Source organism: Pongo pygmaeus, chromosome 13 (genome assembly GCF_028885625.2).
Source record: "Pongo pygmaeus isolate AG05252 chromosome 13, NHGRI_mPonPyg2-v2.0_pri, whole genome shotgun sequence".
Taxonomy (NCBI): domain Eukaryota; kingdom Metazoa; phylum Chordata; class Mammalia; order Primates; family Hominidae; genus Pongo; species Pongo pygmaeus.
In genome coordinates, this window is record NC_072386.2 from 123,225,189 (window position 1) to 123,240,723 (window position 15,535).

Consider the following 15,535-nt stretch of genomic DNA (forward strand, 5'->3'; position numbering starts at 1 on the left):
GGGCAAGTGGGTGGATGGTTGGGTGGATGGATGGTTAGGTGGACGGATGGGTGGGTGGATGGGTAGATGGATGGATGGATGAGTGGGTGGGTGGATGCATGGATGGATGAGTGGATGGATGGGTGGGTGGGTGGGTGGGTAGATGGATGGATGGATGGATGGATGGATGGATGAGTGGGTGGGTGAGTGGGTGGGTGGATGAATGGATGGATGGATGGATGGATAGATGGATGGATGGATGGACAGATGGATGGATGGATGGATGGATGGATGGTTGGGTGGGTGGGTAGGTGGATGGGTGGATGGATGGATAGATGGATGGATGGATGGATGGATGGATGAGTGGGTGGGTGGATGGATGGGTGGGTGGATGGGTGGGTGGGTAGATGGATGAATGGATGGATGGATGGATGGATGAATGGATGGGTGGGTGGATGGATGGATGGATGGATGGATGGATGGATGGATGGATGGATGGATGGATGAGTGGGTGGGTGAGTGGGTGGGTGGATGAATGGATGGATGGATGGATAGGTGGATGGATGGGTGGGTGGATGGGAGGATGGGTGGATAGATGGATGAACGGGTGGGTGGATGGGTGGATGGATGGACTAACGAGCGAGTGAACGTAGAGTTGAGATCTCATTCACAAGGTGCACCGCCCTTCTGCTGTCTCCTTCCTCCCCCTGAAATGTCCTTGGGCCCTCAAATCCTGTACCATTCCCCCTCCCCCATGTTAATCCACTCTGCTACACCGCAACAGTGTCTGGCATCGTGCCCCCTCCCCTCTCCTCTCACTCAGAAACCATCTCTAGTACAGTCATAAAGCCTTTCTTCTGCTATAACTCCTGCCTCAGCCATTTACTCCTCAATCTCGTCTTTTTAGTTTTTCTTTTGAAACAGCCTTATTGAGGTGTAATTTTCAGACAATACAATGATCCATGCACAATTCGATGAGTTTTGACAAATTTATACACCTGGGTATCCAATGAAGATATAGTACATTTCCAGGCCAGGCACAGCGGCTCACACCTGTAATCCCAGGACTTCAGGAGGCCAAAGTGGGAAGATTGCTTGAGGCCAGGTGTTCAATATCAGCCTGGGCAACATAGTGAGACTCCCACCTCTACAAAAATTTAAAAATTAGCCAGTTATGGTGGTGAGCGTTGTAGTCCCAGCTACTCAGGAGGCTGAGGCGAGAGGATTGCTTGAGCCTGGAAGATTAAAGCTGTAGTGAGCTAGGATCGCACCACCGCACACCAGCCAGTTTCTAAGTAAATTAATTAATTAAAAGATACAGCACATTTCCATATCCCAGAAGTCCCTCATGTCCCTTCTCAGTCAGTGCCTTCCCCTGCCTCCAGGAGGATCCCCAGCCCTCACCAAGCTCCCGGCCTCAGGTCTGGTGTGGACCTGACCCAATTTCTTCTGCCCCCCAGCCCAGGAGCCCCTCCCCAGACACTGGCTCAGGGCCAGCCCTCCATTCCTCTGTCTCTGGGCTCTGAAGAGCCTCGAAGGCCAGGAGGGCCGTCCTGCCTCGGAGCAGCCCGCAGTCCTGCATCCCCACCCCAGTGCCCGGGCAGACCCTTTCAGTATCACACAGAAGCACAGACGTTCTCAAGCCTGAATTACTTCTGAACACAGTCCTGAAGATTCATAAGGAACAGGTCTGAGAGCAGCAGATCTCCCTGGCTCCTCCAGCCCGTTCCTCGGCTTCAGGAACCTCCTCTCATTCGTCTTCAGGAAAGGGTTGCTTCCACGGCGTCTGCCGGCCTGGCTGGGCTCTCTGTTCTCCAGGGCTGTGAGGATCCAGGATCGGCTCTGACATGCCGACTTAACGGCTGATCTTCCCATGAGAGAGAGAGAAGGGAATCAAGAGGCCACGTGTCCTCGGTGCTTGCACCCGTTCTGAAGGATATTGGGGCCACCCCACCCTTCACTAGGTTCCCCAAGGAAAAGCCCATTTCTTCCAAAGATCTCTTCCTGGGCATTGCAGTTGAGGCCACAGGTCCTCAGGAAAGGAGTTTCCAAAGGCTTACAGAGTCACTCGGCTTCTCTACTGAGTGCAGACAGTCCAGGCCTGGAGATTTGGAGAGGACAACACAGCACTATCCCTGCTAGGTGGAGCTCAGACCCTGGTGGGAAAGGTGGACCCTGAGCCAACTATTACAAAGAACTTCAAACACCTTCGCATGTGCAAAGTGCAGGCATGGCAGAGTGGGCAGAGCTAAGGGAGGTCTCGAGAGGGGTCCGCCAGGTGAAGGAGAGGAGTCCAGGAGGAGGTGTGGGAGGACTCTACATTTGGGAGGGGGTAGGAGAGGGACTGAGCTGGAGACCCTCGAGAATCATGCACTCCCAGGGGCAATGGGAAGCCACCAGTTGTGCTAAGAAAGACAGAAACAGACATGCTTTTTTTTTTTTTTTTTTTTTTTGAGATGAAGTCTCACTCTGTCACCCAGGCTGGAGTATAGTGGCAAAATCTCAGCTCGCTGCAACCTCCGCCTCCCGGGTTCAAGCGACTCCCCTGCCTCAGCCTCCCAAGTAGACTACAGGTGCACGCCACCATGCCGAGCTAATTTTTGCATTTTTAGTAGACACAGGGTTTCACCTTTTTGGCTAGGCTGGTCTTGAACTCCTGACCTCAAGTGATCCACCTGCCTCGGCCTCCCAAAGTGGTGGGATTACAGGAGTGAGTCACTGCACCTGGCCCCAGACTTGCATTTTTTTAAAAAGCCCTGGCTCCTATGAGGAGCAGGGGGCCAGGGGATGGGGGCTGTTGCAGGGTACAGGGACAAAGGATGGTGTCTGGGAAAGTCTGGGGTCCTATATGAAAATAGCCAGGGCCCCTGGACTTGGCTTCTATCTGCAGCTGGCTTGCTGGCAGTGTTGTTCAGCCTTAACTGCCCTCTCTTTTGTGAAAATTGATTCGAATTCTCTTGGCTGGAGACACGGCAGCCAGAAGGGTGGGAGTCCAGGCTTTGCTACTGGAGTGTGCTGTGTGACCCTGGGCAAGCCATTTGACCTCTCTGGGCCTCGCTTCCCATTTCCACCTTTTCCGTGCTCATTTAGTGAGGATAAATAATTAAGATCCTCCATGTGAACCCCTTCAGTGCCTCAAAAGAAAGCTGCAGAAAGGACGGCTGTAATTGTTACCACAGGGGCTCTCCGCCTGGGGCAAAAATCGTTCATTCTGGGGGTGGGAAAAATGCCTATATTTTACCGTAAAGAACTACATTTACTTAAAAAACTGAACGTGTTGTAAGGTAACATCAAAAAATGGTTATGGAAGACAACAGGAAAAACGACTCCTAAAGCTGCATTCTAGAAAGGTCAAGTACACAGGGAAATGCTAGATGTCCCCAGTGCATGGTGGGGTAGGGCTGGGCTCTCCCCATGGCTCCAGGAAGGCAGGATCACCCCCGGGTGCTTTGTGGTGGAAAACAAGCGGCCTGGAGAGTTCTAATCTGATGTTCGGTGTGGACCTGTGCATGGCAGGTGGAGCTGGGAATGCGTCCTGACCCCGAGTCTGGAGACTGGAATCCATCACCCTCACCACCGGCCACACAGCCTCAGCCGACTCTCAGGAGTCTTTTTTTTTTCCGTTTTTTCCTCTATTCTTTGCAGAAGGATCATATACAACCACTAAGTAAGCTGAAAGATGAAAGTCTCCCTTACCCCATCCCTAGTTCTGCTCCCCTGCCTCGGGCCTCGCTGTGGACATCACTGGTAGGCTTCTTTCTTCTTTCTTTTTTTTTCTTTTTTTTGAGACAGGGTTTCACTCTGTTGTCCAGGCTGGAGTGCCGTGGCATGATCTCAGTTCACTGTAACCTCCGTCTCCCGGGTTCAAGCGATTCTCCTGCCTCAGCCTCCCGAATAGCTCGGATTACAGGCACCTGCCACCATGCCCGGTTAATTTTTGTATTTTTTAGTAGAGACAGGGTTTCACCACATTGGCCAGGCTGGTCTGGAACTCCTGACCTCAAGTGATCCACCCACCTCGGCCTCCCAAAGTGCTGGGATTACAGATATGAGCCACTGCGCCTGGCCTCTCAGTCTTTTTTTCCTATCCACCCACGTTTGTGCAGAGGCACCTGTACTGTATGTCTCCTCCCCTGACTTCTTGTTTTACGCATGACATGTCTCAGGGATCTCTCTGGCTCATTACACACAGAGCCACTTCATTCTTTTTGGCAGCTGCATAATATTTCATCATGAAGGCCGTCACTTTTACAAATGTGACCAGCTCAGTGAACAACTGGGAGGCACAGGGGGGTCCGAGAACACCTGAGCCCTTGACTGAGGGGCCTGTTCACACCTGCTCTAAGGGTCGACTTCTTTCCCGGTCCCTTAGGTGAAACCTCAGGCTTCCTTGGCTTCTCTGGTCACTTCTAATTACAAAAGGCAATCTCCATGCTCTAATTAATATGCCCAGGCTCAGGTAGCATCAATACTCCCAATTTCATTGGAAGATGAATTTCTTTCCTCCCCTGGCTGGCTGCTTGGTGAGAAGTGGCAGGGAGTGAGCTGTGTCCATGTGTCTGGTTTCTGCGCCGCCACCCCCACTCCCAGGCTCCAGGATGAATGCAAGATATTACAAGGGGCCTTTGCTGTTAATGCATTAGCCTATTTGATTTGGTGCTATTTTACATAGCATCCTTTTTTATATTTTCTAATTTTTTTTAGAGACAAGGTCTTGCCATGTTGCCCAGGCTGGTCTTGAACTCCTGAGCTCAAGAGATCCACACACCTTGGCCTCCCAAAGTGCTGGGATTATAGGCATGAGCCACTGCACCCACCCTACTTTACTTTTTATTCTTTGATTTGTGTTTATAATTGAGGCTGACCAGTAGCGTGTATATTCTCCTTGTCTCGGTTTGTGATCATAAATGATTTGGGAAGCTGTTTTGGAAAAAGTTCTGCAAAGTTCTGGAATAGTTTCTATAGCACAATTGGGAGAGCTTGTGTGTAAAAGTACCTGGAGTCAGGCACTGTGGTTCATGCCTGCAATCCCAGCACTTTGGGAGGCCAAGAGGGGCAGATCACTTGAGGTCAGGAGTTTGGATCAGCCTGGCCAACATGGCGAAACCCTGTCTCTACTTAAAAAATAAATAAATAAATACAAAAATGAGCCGGGCGTGGCAGCGTGAGCCTGTAATCTCAGCTACTCAGGAGGCTGAGGCAGGAGAATCACTGGAGCTGGGGAGTTGGAGGTTATAGTGAGCAGAGATCATGCCACTGCACTCCAGCCTAGGCGACAGAGCAAGACTCCGTCTCAAAAATAAATAAATAAAAGTACCCAGGCCTGGTTTCCAAGGCTCTACTAAAGTTTTGTATAAGCACTTCAGTCAACTTTGATCTTTTATATTTTCCTGGAAGAATTGCCTAATTTATTTCATTTATTGGCACAAAATTGTACATGATATTCTCTCAGGCTAATTAAAAAATCAAAATCTTCCCTGCATTCAGGACAGCTCCAGGTTTTGTGGGATAATAAGCCTGGAGCTTATTCAAGCTTGGGGGCCCTCTTTCAGAAAAAAAATTCAAAATCATGAATACAAATTCAGGCACAAAACTGAATAATTAATTAGGACGAGAAAAGAAATCAGAACAAATTGCAAATTGAAATTAGCTGACCAATACCACAAACCACAAAAATCCGGGAAAATAACATACTTAAAAAAATTAAAGACGGGCGCGGTAGCTCATGCCTGTAATCCCAGCACTTTGGGAGGCCAAGATGGGCAGATCACTTGAGGCCAGGAGTTGGAGACTAGCCTGGCCAATATGGTAAAACCCCGTCTCTACTAAAAATACAAAAATTAGCCAACACGGTGGTGCACACCTGTAATACCATCTACTCAGGGGGCTGAGGCACGAGAATTGAACCTGGGAGGCGGATGTTGCAGTGAGCAGGGATTGTGCCACTGCACTTCAGCCTGGGCAACAGAGCAAGACTGTCTCAAAAAAAAAAAAAAATTAATCGACACACGCCATATTTATTTATTTATTTATTCATTTTTTGAGGTGGAGTCTTGCTCTGTCGCCCAGGCTGGAGTGCAGTGGCGAGATCTCGGCTCACTTCGAGCTCCGCCTTCCGGGTTCACACCATTCTCCTGCCTCAGCTTCCCGAGTAGCTGGGACTACAGGCGCCCGCCACCACGCCCAGCTAATTTTTTGTATTTTTAGTAGAGACAGGGTTTCACCGAGTTAGCCAAGATGGTCTCTATCTCCTGACCTCATGATCCACCCGCCTCGGCCTCCCAAAGTGCTGAGATTACAGGCGTGAGCCACTGCGCCTGACCGATACACCCCATATTTATTTTTACCCTATATTTTTTGGCCCTATACTCTTTGATTACCTCTTTATATGATAGTAATTTTTTTTTTGAGATGGAGCCTCATTGTGATGCCCAGGTTGGAGTGCAATGGCACAATCTCGGCTCACTGCAACCTCTGCTTCCTGAGTTCAAGTGATTCTCCTGCATCAGTCTCCTGAGTAGCCGGGACTACAGGCATGCGCCACCACGCCTGGCTAATTTTTGTGTTTTTAGTAGAGACCAGGTTTCACCATATTGGCCAGGCTTGTCTCAGACTCCTGACATCAAATGATCCACCTGCGATGGCCTCCCAAATTGCTGGGATTACAGGTGTGAGCCACCATGTTTGGCCCCCATATATGATAGTAATTTTTAAATATTTTTCTATAAAAGTATAAAGCTATTTCAGTCTTTCTGCTAGCATGCTTGATTGCATTTAAAAAATATTTTACTTTGAAATGATTGTAAATCCACAGAAAGTTTTAAAGAGAAAGTTTGTACAGAGAAAGCCCACGTCCTCTTCACCCAGTTCCCCACAATGACAAAATTTCACATAACTAGATTGCAAAATGAAAACCAAACACTTGACATTGGTACTATGCACAGATTCCATTCAGCTGCCAGTTTTATATGCCCTCATCTGCATGTGTGCATGTGTGTATGTGTGTGTGTGTGATGTATTTAGTTCTTGCCGTTTTATCACATGTGTAGATTTGTGTGACACAATCAAGACACAAAACTGTTCTTTCATCCAAAGATCTTCCTCACACCCCCTATAGTGAACCCTGCTTCCCTCTATTTCTCAATGCCTGGAAAATTTCAAGAATGTTAAATATATGGAATCACACAGCGTGTAACCTTTTGAGGTTGGCCTTTTTTGCTCAGCATAAGGCCTAGAGTTCATCCAAGATGTTGCATGTAGGGAGAGTTCATTCTTTTTCATTGCTGAGTGGTATTCCATGGTATGGATGGAACTGGATGTTCTCCTGGTCTATAGCTTGTCTTTTCATCCTCTCCTTTTCATTCATTCATTGAAGGACGTTTTTGTTTTCCAGTTTTGCGCTGTTACAGCTAAAGCCACTATGTATTCTTCAATTACATCTTTAAAGAAAAAAAAATTAAACAAACAAATAATAAAGTAAAGCTGCTATGAACATTTGTGAATAAGTTTTTAGGTCAACCTAAGCTTTCATTTCTCTGGAATAAATGCCCAGGAGAGCAATTGCCGGGCCATCTGGTAAGTATGTGTTTAGTATTTTTTTTGTTTTTTTGGTTTTTTTTTTTGAGACGGAGTCTCACTCTGTCACCCAGGCTGGAGTGCAATGGTGCGATCTCAGCTCACTGCAACCTCCACCTCCCGGGTTCATGCCATTCTCCTGCCTCAGCCTCCCGAGTAGCTGGGACTACAGGTGCCCGCCACCACGCCTGGCTAATTTTTTTGTATTTTTAGTAGAGACGGGGTTTCACCGTGTTAGCCAGGATGGTCTCGATCTTCTGACCTCATGATCCGTCCGCTTCGGCTTCCCAAAATGCTGGGATTACAGACATGAACCACCGCGTCCGGCCGGCAGTTTCTTAAAAAACTAAACATGTACTTGGCCGGGCGCGGTGGCTCACGCCTGTAATCCCAGCATTTTGGGAGGCCGAGGCGGACGGATCACGAGGTCAGGAGATCGAGACCATCCTGGCTAACACGGTGAAACCCCGTCTCTACTAAAAATGCAAAATATTAGCTGGGTGTGGTGGCAGGCACCTGTAATCCCAGCTACTCGGGAGGCTGACGCAGGAGAGTTGCTTGAACCTGGGAGGCGGAGGTTGCAGTGAGCTGAGATCGCACCACTGCACTCCAGCCTGGCGACAGAGCAAGACTCTGTCTCAAAAAAAAAAAAAAAAAGAAAAGAAAAAGAAAAGAAAAGAAAAAGAAACTGCCAAACAGTTTTCTGGAGTGGCTGTGCCATTTTCCATCCTCACCAGCAGTGCATGGGAGCTGTAGTTTCTGTGCATCCTCATTTGGTAGTGTCATTATGCCCTCTTATTTTAGCTGTACTAATGGGGGCATAGTGATATCATAGTCTTCATTTGCATTTCTCTAATGGCTACAGATGTTGACTATTCTTTCATGTGTTTGTTTGCCATCCATATATTCTCTTTGATGAAATGTTTCTTCATGTCTTTTGCCTATTTTCTTTCTTTCTTTCTTTTCTTTCTTTTTTTTTTTTTTTTTTTTTTTTTTTGGTTTTTGTAGAGAGGGTTTTGCCATGTTTCCCAGGCTGGTCTCAAACTCTTGGGCTCAAGGAATCCTCCCACCTTGGACTCCCAACATGGGGGGATTACAGGCCTGAGCCACCGGGCTAGGCTTTGCCAATTTTCTTTTTTTTTTTTGAGACAGAGTCTCTCTCTCTCTGTCACCCATCCTGGAGTGCAGTGGTGCAATCTCGGCTCACTGCAACTTCCATCTGCCAGGTTCAAGCGATTCTTGTGTCTCAGCCTCTTGATTAGCTGGGATTACAAGCACCCACCACCATGCCCGGCTAATTTTTGTATTTTTAGTAGAGACAAGGTTTCACCATGTTGGCCAGGCTGGTCTCGAACTCCTGACCTCAGGTGATCTGCCCCCCCTCGGCCTCCCAAACTGCTGGGATTACAGCGTGAGCCATCATGCCTGGCCATCAATTTTCTAATGGGATTGTTTGGGGGTTTTTTTGGTTTTGATTTGTGTTGAGTTTTGGGAGTTTTTTATTCTAGATACGAGTCCTTTGCCAGATATATGGTTTACAGATGTGTTCTCCCTGTCTATAGCTTGTCTCTCCATCCTCTGAACCAGATCTCCCACGGAGCAAACATTTTTAATTCTGAGGAAGCCCAGTAGTTTTTTTCTTTCATGGGTTATATTTTTGGTGTTGAGTCTAAGAAACTCTTTACGTAGCCTTAGATCCCAAACATTTTCTCCTGTGTTTTCTTCTAGAAGTTGTATAGTTTAGTGTTTTGTATTTAAATCTGTGATCCATTTGAGTTAATTCTTGTATCAGGTGTGAGACTTAGGTTGAGTTTGTTATGTTTGTTTGCTTCGTTGTTTGTTTTGTCCAAGATGTCCAAGGCTCCAGCACCATTTGTTGAAAAGACTATCCTTCCTCCATTGAGTTGCAATTTCCCTCCATTCGCTTCTTTTGGTTTATTATAACTCATATATAGCCGAATTTACAATATCCTGAATTATGAAAAGTGTATCTCCTAAAATTCTGCCTAGTCTTTCTCTCTGTCTCCTTCCCCCCCTTCCCTCCCCCGTGTGTCCTCTCTTTCTCTCTCAGTCTTTTTCAACAAGAAATAATTACTGAGAGCAGCACTGTGCCAGTTCACACCAGATATAAACCATCCCCGCCCTCGTGATGTTGGTGGCCAATGGCCAAGACCTGCTGTAAATCAGCAAACAAACGAATGAATGAGCGCCCCGCGTGGGAGGGCGCCAGACCAGGGCTGTCCTGGGATGGGCTGGTTGGGGAGGTGGCCTCACTACTGGGACCTGAAAGCAAAGGGGAAGCTGAGTGTGTGCTGAGCGAGAGAAAGAGGATTCCAGGGCTTGGAAGATGAGGTGAGGGGTGGCATGAATGTCAGGAAGGAGCTGGAGAAGGAGGCAGGAGCCGCTGGAAGGGCCCTGTGGCCCGGGCAATGAGTCTGGGCTTAGGCTAAGACATGGGGGGGCCACAGAAGGCATTTTAAACAAGGGGCGATATGATCTGACTTATATCCTAGGTTCTTCCCATGTCAGACCAGCTTCTCCACCTTTGTATCCAAGGTAATGAGCCAGAGCAGAAGCGAGCACAGCCTGCTGGTCTCCTTCAGAGAACCGAGGCTGGGGCTGTTGGGACTCCCAGGGTTTGTCGGTTACTCTCATGCCCCAAGCCCCTTTCCCGATAATAAGAGCTGCTGGCCGGAGCAAGACACGAGGATGTCAGCCGAGCCCGCAGGAGGGCTGAGGGTGCCTTTGTGGTGGCGATGGATGTGCCGGAGACTGCTGAGAAGAGAGCTTTTCTGTTGAGAACGGCCTCTTGGGGTAGATATTTTCAGATTACGAGTCTAGTGTCATTAGAAAACACAGCGATAAATTAGGCTGCTCAGAAGCATGGGGTGTGTAATAATTAAGTAATAAAAGTCACCGCAGGGGTAAAAGAACTGGAAAACAAAGAAGCACCGTTTGTAGCTGCACCACGGGCTGCTGTCTGAAGGACCTCTGAGCAGGGGCGGCAGCTTGAAGCTGCTGAACCTTTGCTCAGACAGAATCCCAGCTCAGCCCCGGCCCAAAGAGAGCTGCGTGGAGGGGAGGCAGACTGGCCTAGGAGCATGGTCAGGGCCCAGGGAGTGGATATTTAGGGTCTGGTTTAGCTCTACAGCTGTCTCTGGGCCATAAGCTGAAACACGTGGAGGAGCCCGGCAGAGAGTGGAGCCAGCCTGGTTGGGCGACACGGCAGGGTGAGGCCTGGGGCGGAAGGGGAGCTTTTACTCAGCGCCGGCCAATTGCTGCAGCCAGGAGTGCAGTCCAGCACGGGCAGAACTTACAAAATGTCAAGACACTCCAGGAAGCTGTTTTTTGAATGGAAAAAATTTTAATTTTTAAGTGTTGACAATGATTTCAAAGTTGAAGACCACCATGCAGGCCACCTAAAACGCAGAGTGAGAGGCTCGAGGTCTGCCATCTCCGGTCCTGAGCTGTGTGACCCTGGGAGACGCTTCCCCTCTCAGCACCTCCATTTCCTCATTCTTTTTTTCTGTGAAATTAAGTCACGGGGTAAGTTCTGAGGTTCTGACCCCTTCCTGGGGCATTTGCATCTTTGAAAAACACATAAACCAGGCGCGGTGGCTCACGCCTGTAATCCCAACATTTTGGGAGGCAGAGGCAGGAGGATCACTTCAACTCAGGAGTTGGAGACCAGCCTGGGCAACATAGTGAGACCCCTATCTCTACAAAAAATAAACAAAAATTAGCCAGATATGGTGGCACACGCCTGAGGTCCCAGCCACTTGGGAGGCCGAGAATATCGGATAAAAACTGCGGATTCTCTCCCTAGACGAAAGTCTTTCCATAGCTGCACAGAAATAATCACCTGCACCTTCATAGGACTTTGGGAGGCTCACAGCCTGGGGTTAGATCATCTCCAGGTCCTTAAGCCTTGAAGCATGAGGCCTGGATGCAGCGCCTCTAGCTGCCCCACGTGACTGAACCAGAGGTGCCCTGACCGAGATCCCAAGGTGACCCAGGTGCATAGTTTGAGAAACGCTGCTCAAAGGGCCCTTCAGCTGCCGAAGACTCTTCATGTTCCAGTCACTGGCCGTGTTCTGGATACCGCTCATGGGAAAGGTGGTTCCCATCGATGTTTCCCAGCGTGTAGGCTGAGGAACCCCTGTGTATGAGTGCCCTGTGGCCGGTGTCACAAATTACCACGAGGTTGGTGGCTTACACAATAGGAAATGATTCTCTCACAATTCTGGAGGCCAGAAGCATGAAACAGGAGTCAGCAGGCCCCGCTCCCTCCCAGGGCTCTAGCCGAGGACCCTTCCTGCCTCTTCCAGCTGCTGGTGGCTCCAGGCGTTCCTTGGTTTGGGGTGGGTTACAGGGTAGCTCACGTTATATTAGGTTGGTACAAAAGTAATTGCAGTTTTTTTCTATTGAAAGTAATTTGATGCCAGGTGCAGTGGCTCACGCTTGTAATACCAGCACTTTGGGAGGCCAAGGTGGGTGGATCACCTGAGGTCAACAGTTCGAGACCAGCCTGGCCAAATGGCCAAACTCCATCTCTTCTAAAAATGCAAAAATTAGCTGGGCATGGTGGTGGGTGCCTGTAGTCCCAGCTACTCAGGAGGTTGAGGCAGGAGAGTCACTTGAACCCAGGAGGTGGAGGTTGCAGTGAGCCGAGATCCTGCCACTACACTCCAGCCTGGGCAGCAGAGTGAGACTCTGTCTCAAAAAGAAAAAAAAAAGGAAAAGAAAAAGAGGTAATTTGACAACGCTGGTCTAGAGGCTTGACTACCTTCCAGTTTACTTTGGGTTTTTCCCCCCGAACATATTTGGTAGGCAGCCCAGCATCCCTCCTAGCATATCACTTCTGGCAGAGTATCTATATGTCACTGTCAGTGATGTCAAGATTGATAACTGGGGTCAATTTTATGTTGTGTATATTTACCACAATAATAAAATGATGATCATATAAAGCGCTGGTCATTCAGTTCAGCTGCTGCAGCATGACCCATCTGCTGGGAAGCTCCCCATCAGCCTCCACCTAATCATTTTAGCAGCCACAGATGAATGTTCCCTAGATCCATTATTTCATTAGGAGTCGCAAAACACTGATTTCCCCACTAATTCTGTCATTCCTCCTGCATTTATGAGCTCTGGTTTTTCTATAAAGAACTTTTCCGGCCAGGCGCGGTGGCTCATGCCTGTAATCCCAGCACTTTGGCAGGCCAAGGCGGGCGGATCACGAGGTCAGGAGATCGAGACCATCCTGGCTAACACGGTGAAACCCCATCTCTACTAAAAATACAAAAAATTAGCTGGGCATGGTGGCGGGCACCTGTAGTCCCAGCTACCCGGGAGGCCGAGGCAGGAGAATGGCGTGAACCCAGGAGGCGGAGCTTGCAGTGACCTGAGATAGCACCACTGGCTATCCAACATGGGCGACAGAGCGAGACTCCATCTCAAAAAAAAAGAACTTTCCCTTATCACCTATTTGGTTACCCCAAGATGCAGTTTTTACAGGAAAGGCAGGGAAATGCTCTGTTATTTATTTTCAGAATAATGGTTTTGTGGCCTAGCAACCTCCAAACTGCACAACGAGGTTTTCCTTTTTTCCCCACCAGAATTATACATATATCTCCACATGTCATATAGAGAGTGCTATATGATGGATTTCAACTCACGGCCATTGTTATTCTGTCTAATGCTCAAATCGTCCTGTCTTTGGCCAATTTGGGCTGGCCCCTGTGGTCCATTACCATGTCTCCTAGTAGCCTCTAACAGCTTTCTTGCTTCTGGCATGGGGACCTCCTGGGCACAGAGATCAGCCATTTCTCCAGTGATCCCTGGTTCTTTTGAGCGGAGAACGGCACTTAGAGACCACAGTCTGGGCACTAGGGGTGCTCACTGCTACTGAGTTGTTGTCACTTCTAGACTTTTACAGTGGACAGAGATAGGGATAGGAAACATGTTACTTTTTATCAAGAGGAAAACTAACCAGTTCATAATGATATTTACAATTCAAATTTAAAATTACAGAGGTTTTTTTTCTACTTCTTTGATTTTATATAGGTATTTGTTTTCTCCTAATGGCATGTATATAATTACTAATTTGCTTTATCCTGGAATGTATACATAATAGTTTCAAACTGACAATATCAACATTATTATTAGCAACAAGGACATGGCTTCAGATTTCCTCATGGTTCTTTTTATCCTCAGGATATCTTACACTAGGGATATTCTACTCAAATCTCTTTTAAAGTCACTTGAAGCAGGGTGAGGTGGCTCACGCCTGTAATCCCAGCACTTTAGGAAGCCAAGGTGGGCAGATCACTTGAGGTCAGGAGTTTGAGACCAGCCTGGTCAACACAGCAAAACTCTGTCTCTACTAAAAATACAAAAAATTAGCTGGGCGTGGTGGCTGGTGCCTATGATCCCAGCTGCTCAGTAGGCTGAGGTGGGAGAATCACTTGAACCTGGGAGGCAAGGTTGCAGTGAGCTGAGATTGCATCACTGTACTCCAGCCTGGGTGACAGCATGAGACTCCACCTCAATAAATAAAGTCACTTGAAATCATCTGTGGTTATGCCACAACTTGACATACAATTAGGTTCATTTGCTTTCTCCTATTGTTATTTGGGGTAAATGCTAATCCTTTCTCTTTAATTTTTTCATAATTAGCAAAAACCCATTTTTTATGTTTCCAAAGTCAAAACTAGAACACAAAATCTATTCAAAAAGTTCCAGCTTTCCTTTCTGTCATTTCCTTCCTGTTCTCTCCCTCATTCTACAGGTGGCTTCTTAGTTAATAAGTTTGGTTTATCTTCTCATTTTCTTCCTCATGAAAATAGAAATATATGTATATGCATCATATATGTGATATACATCATAAATTCTAGATATCTATCTTATATATATGGGGGCATCCTATGGGACTGGTTAGGGGTGCTCATTTAGTTTTCTCTGGTTAGTTCTAAGCTACAAGTGGATACAAAACTTAGGGGAGCCGGGAGTTATTAACCAAGTCCTGGACATTCTGGGTTGGCTGTTTCAAGGTTATTGTTTGGCTTCCTGGCCTGCTGGTAGAGACCACAGTCTGACTTCCTACAAGTCTGGCATAGCAGGTGGCTTCCTGGGCTGGTTACTGTACAAAACGGGCTGGTTTCCTGGCCTAGATGCTGCAGATTGTGGCTCATAGTTCTTTTTTTTTTGAGACAGAGTCTTGCTATGTTGCCCAGGCTGGAGTGCAGTGACATGATCTTGGCTCACTGCAACCTTCATCTCCCAGGTGCAAGCAATTCTCCTGCCTCAGCCTTCCTAGTAGTTGGGATTACAGGTACACGCCACCACACCCAGCTAATGTTTGTATTTTTAGTAGAGACAGGGCTTCACCATGTTGGCCAGGCTGGTGGCAAACTCCTGACCTCAGGTGATCCACCTGCCTCGGCCTCCCAAAGTGCTGGGATTACAGGCGTGAGCCACCACGCCCAGCCCATAGTTCTACTTTTATATGTGGTTTGGCCATTGTCCATTTGGATATTCCATCTCTCAACCTGTTTAGAGATTAGGTCCCACCTGGGAGCAGTTGGCCATTCGCTGCTTGTGGCACAGAGGCTTGTGGCTGAGTGGGTCTGCCTTGCGGTGCTTCCATGCTGCTCTGGGATCTTACCCTTCTCATCTATAAGATGGGAATAATACTAGTATCCATTTTCGTGTTGGGAAGGGGTGGAGCATACAAAACGCCTAGGGTAAGTGCTCCTTGGCTGGAAATCATTGTCAAAGAGAACCAGAGCGAGACACTGATTAAAGGTGGTAAAGACATTTTATTCAATACTATTGCAAAAGGGGAGAGGCTTCAGTATAGAACTGAGTTCAATTCCAGATACAACAGAAGTGGGAATGTTTAGCGGAGGGGCGGGGTCAGTGGATGGAAAATTACTAAGAGGAGACGTCAAGGCAGGAAGATCCTTGCTAAAGGCAGGCCAAG

The 15,535-nt window shown here is 47.9% G+C and overlaps 1 protein-coding gene across 1 annotated transcript in view; it reads left to right on the forward strand.

Annotated features, from left to right (window-relative positions):
* The window catches only part of CFAP77 (cilia and flagella associated protein 77), a 160,616-nt gene that overhangs the window by 109,018 nt on the left and 36,063 nt on the right, over window positions 1–15,535 (forward strand). The gene's annotated exons all lie outside the window — the stretch shown is intronic.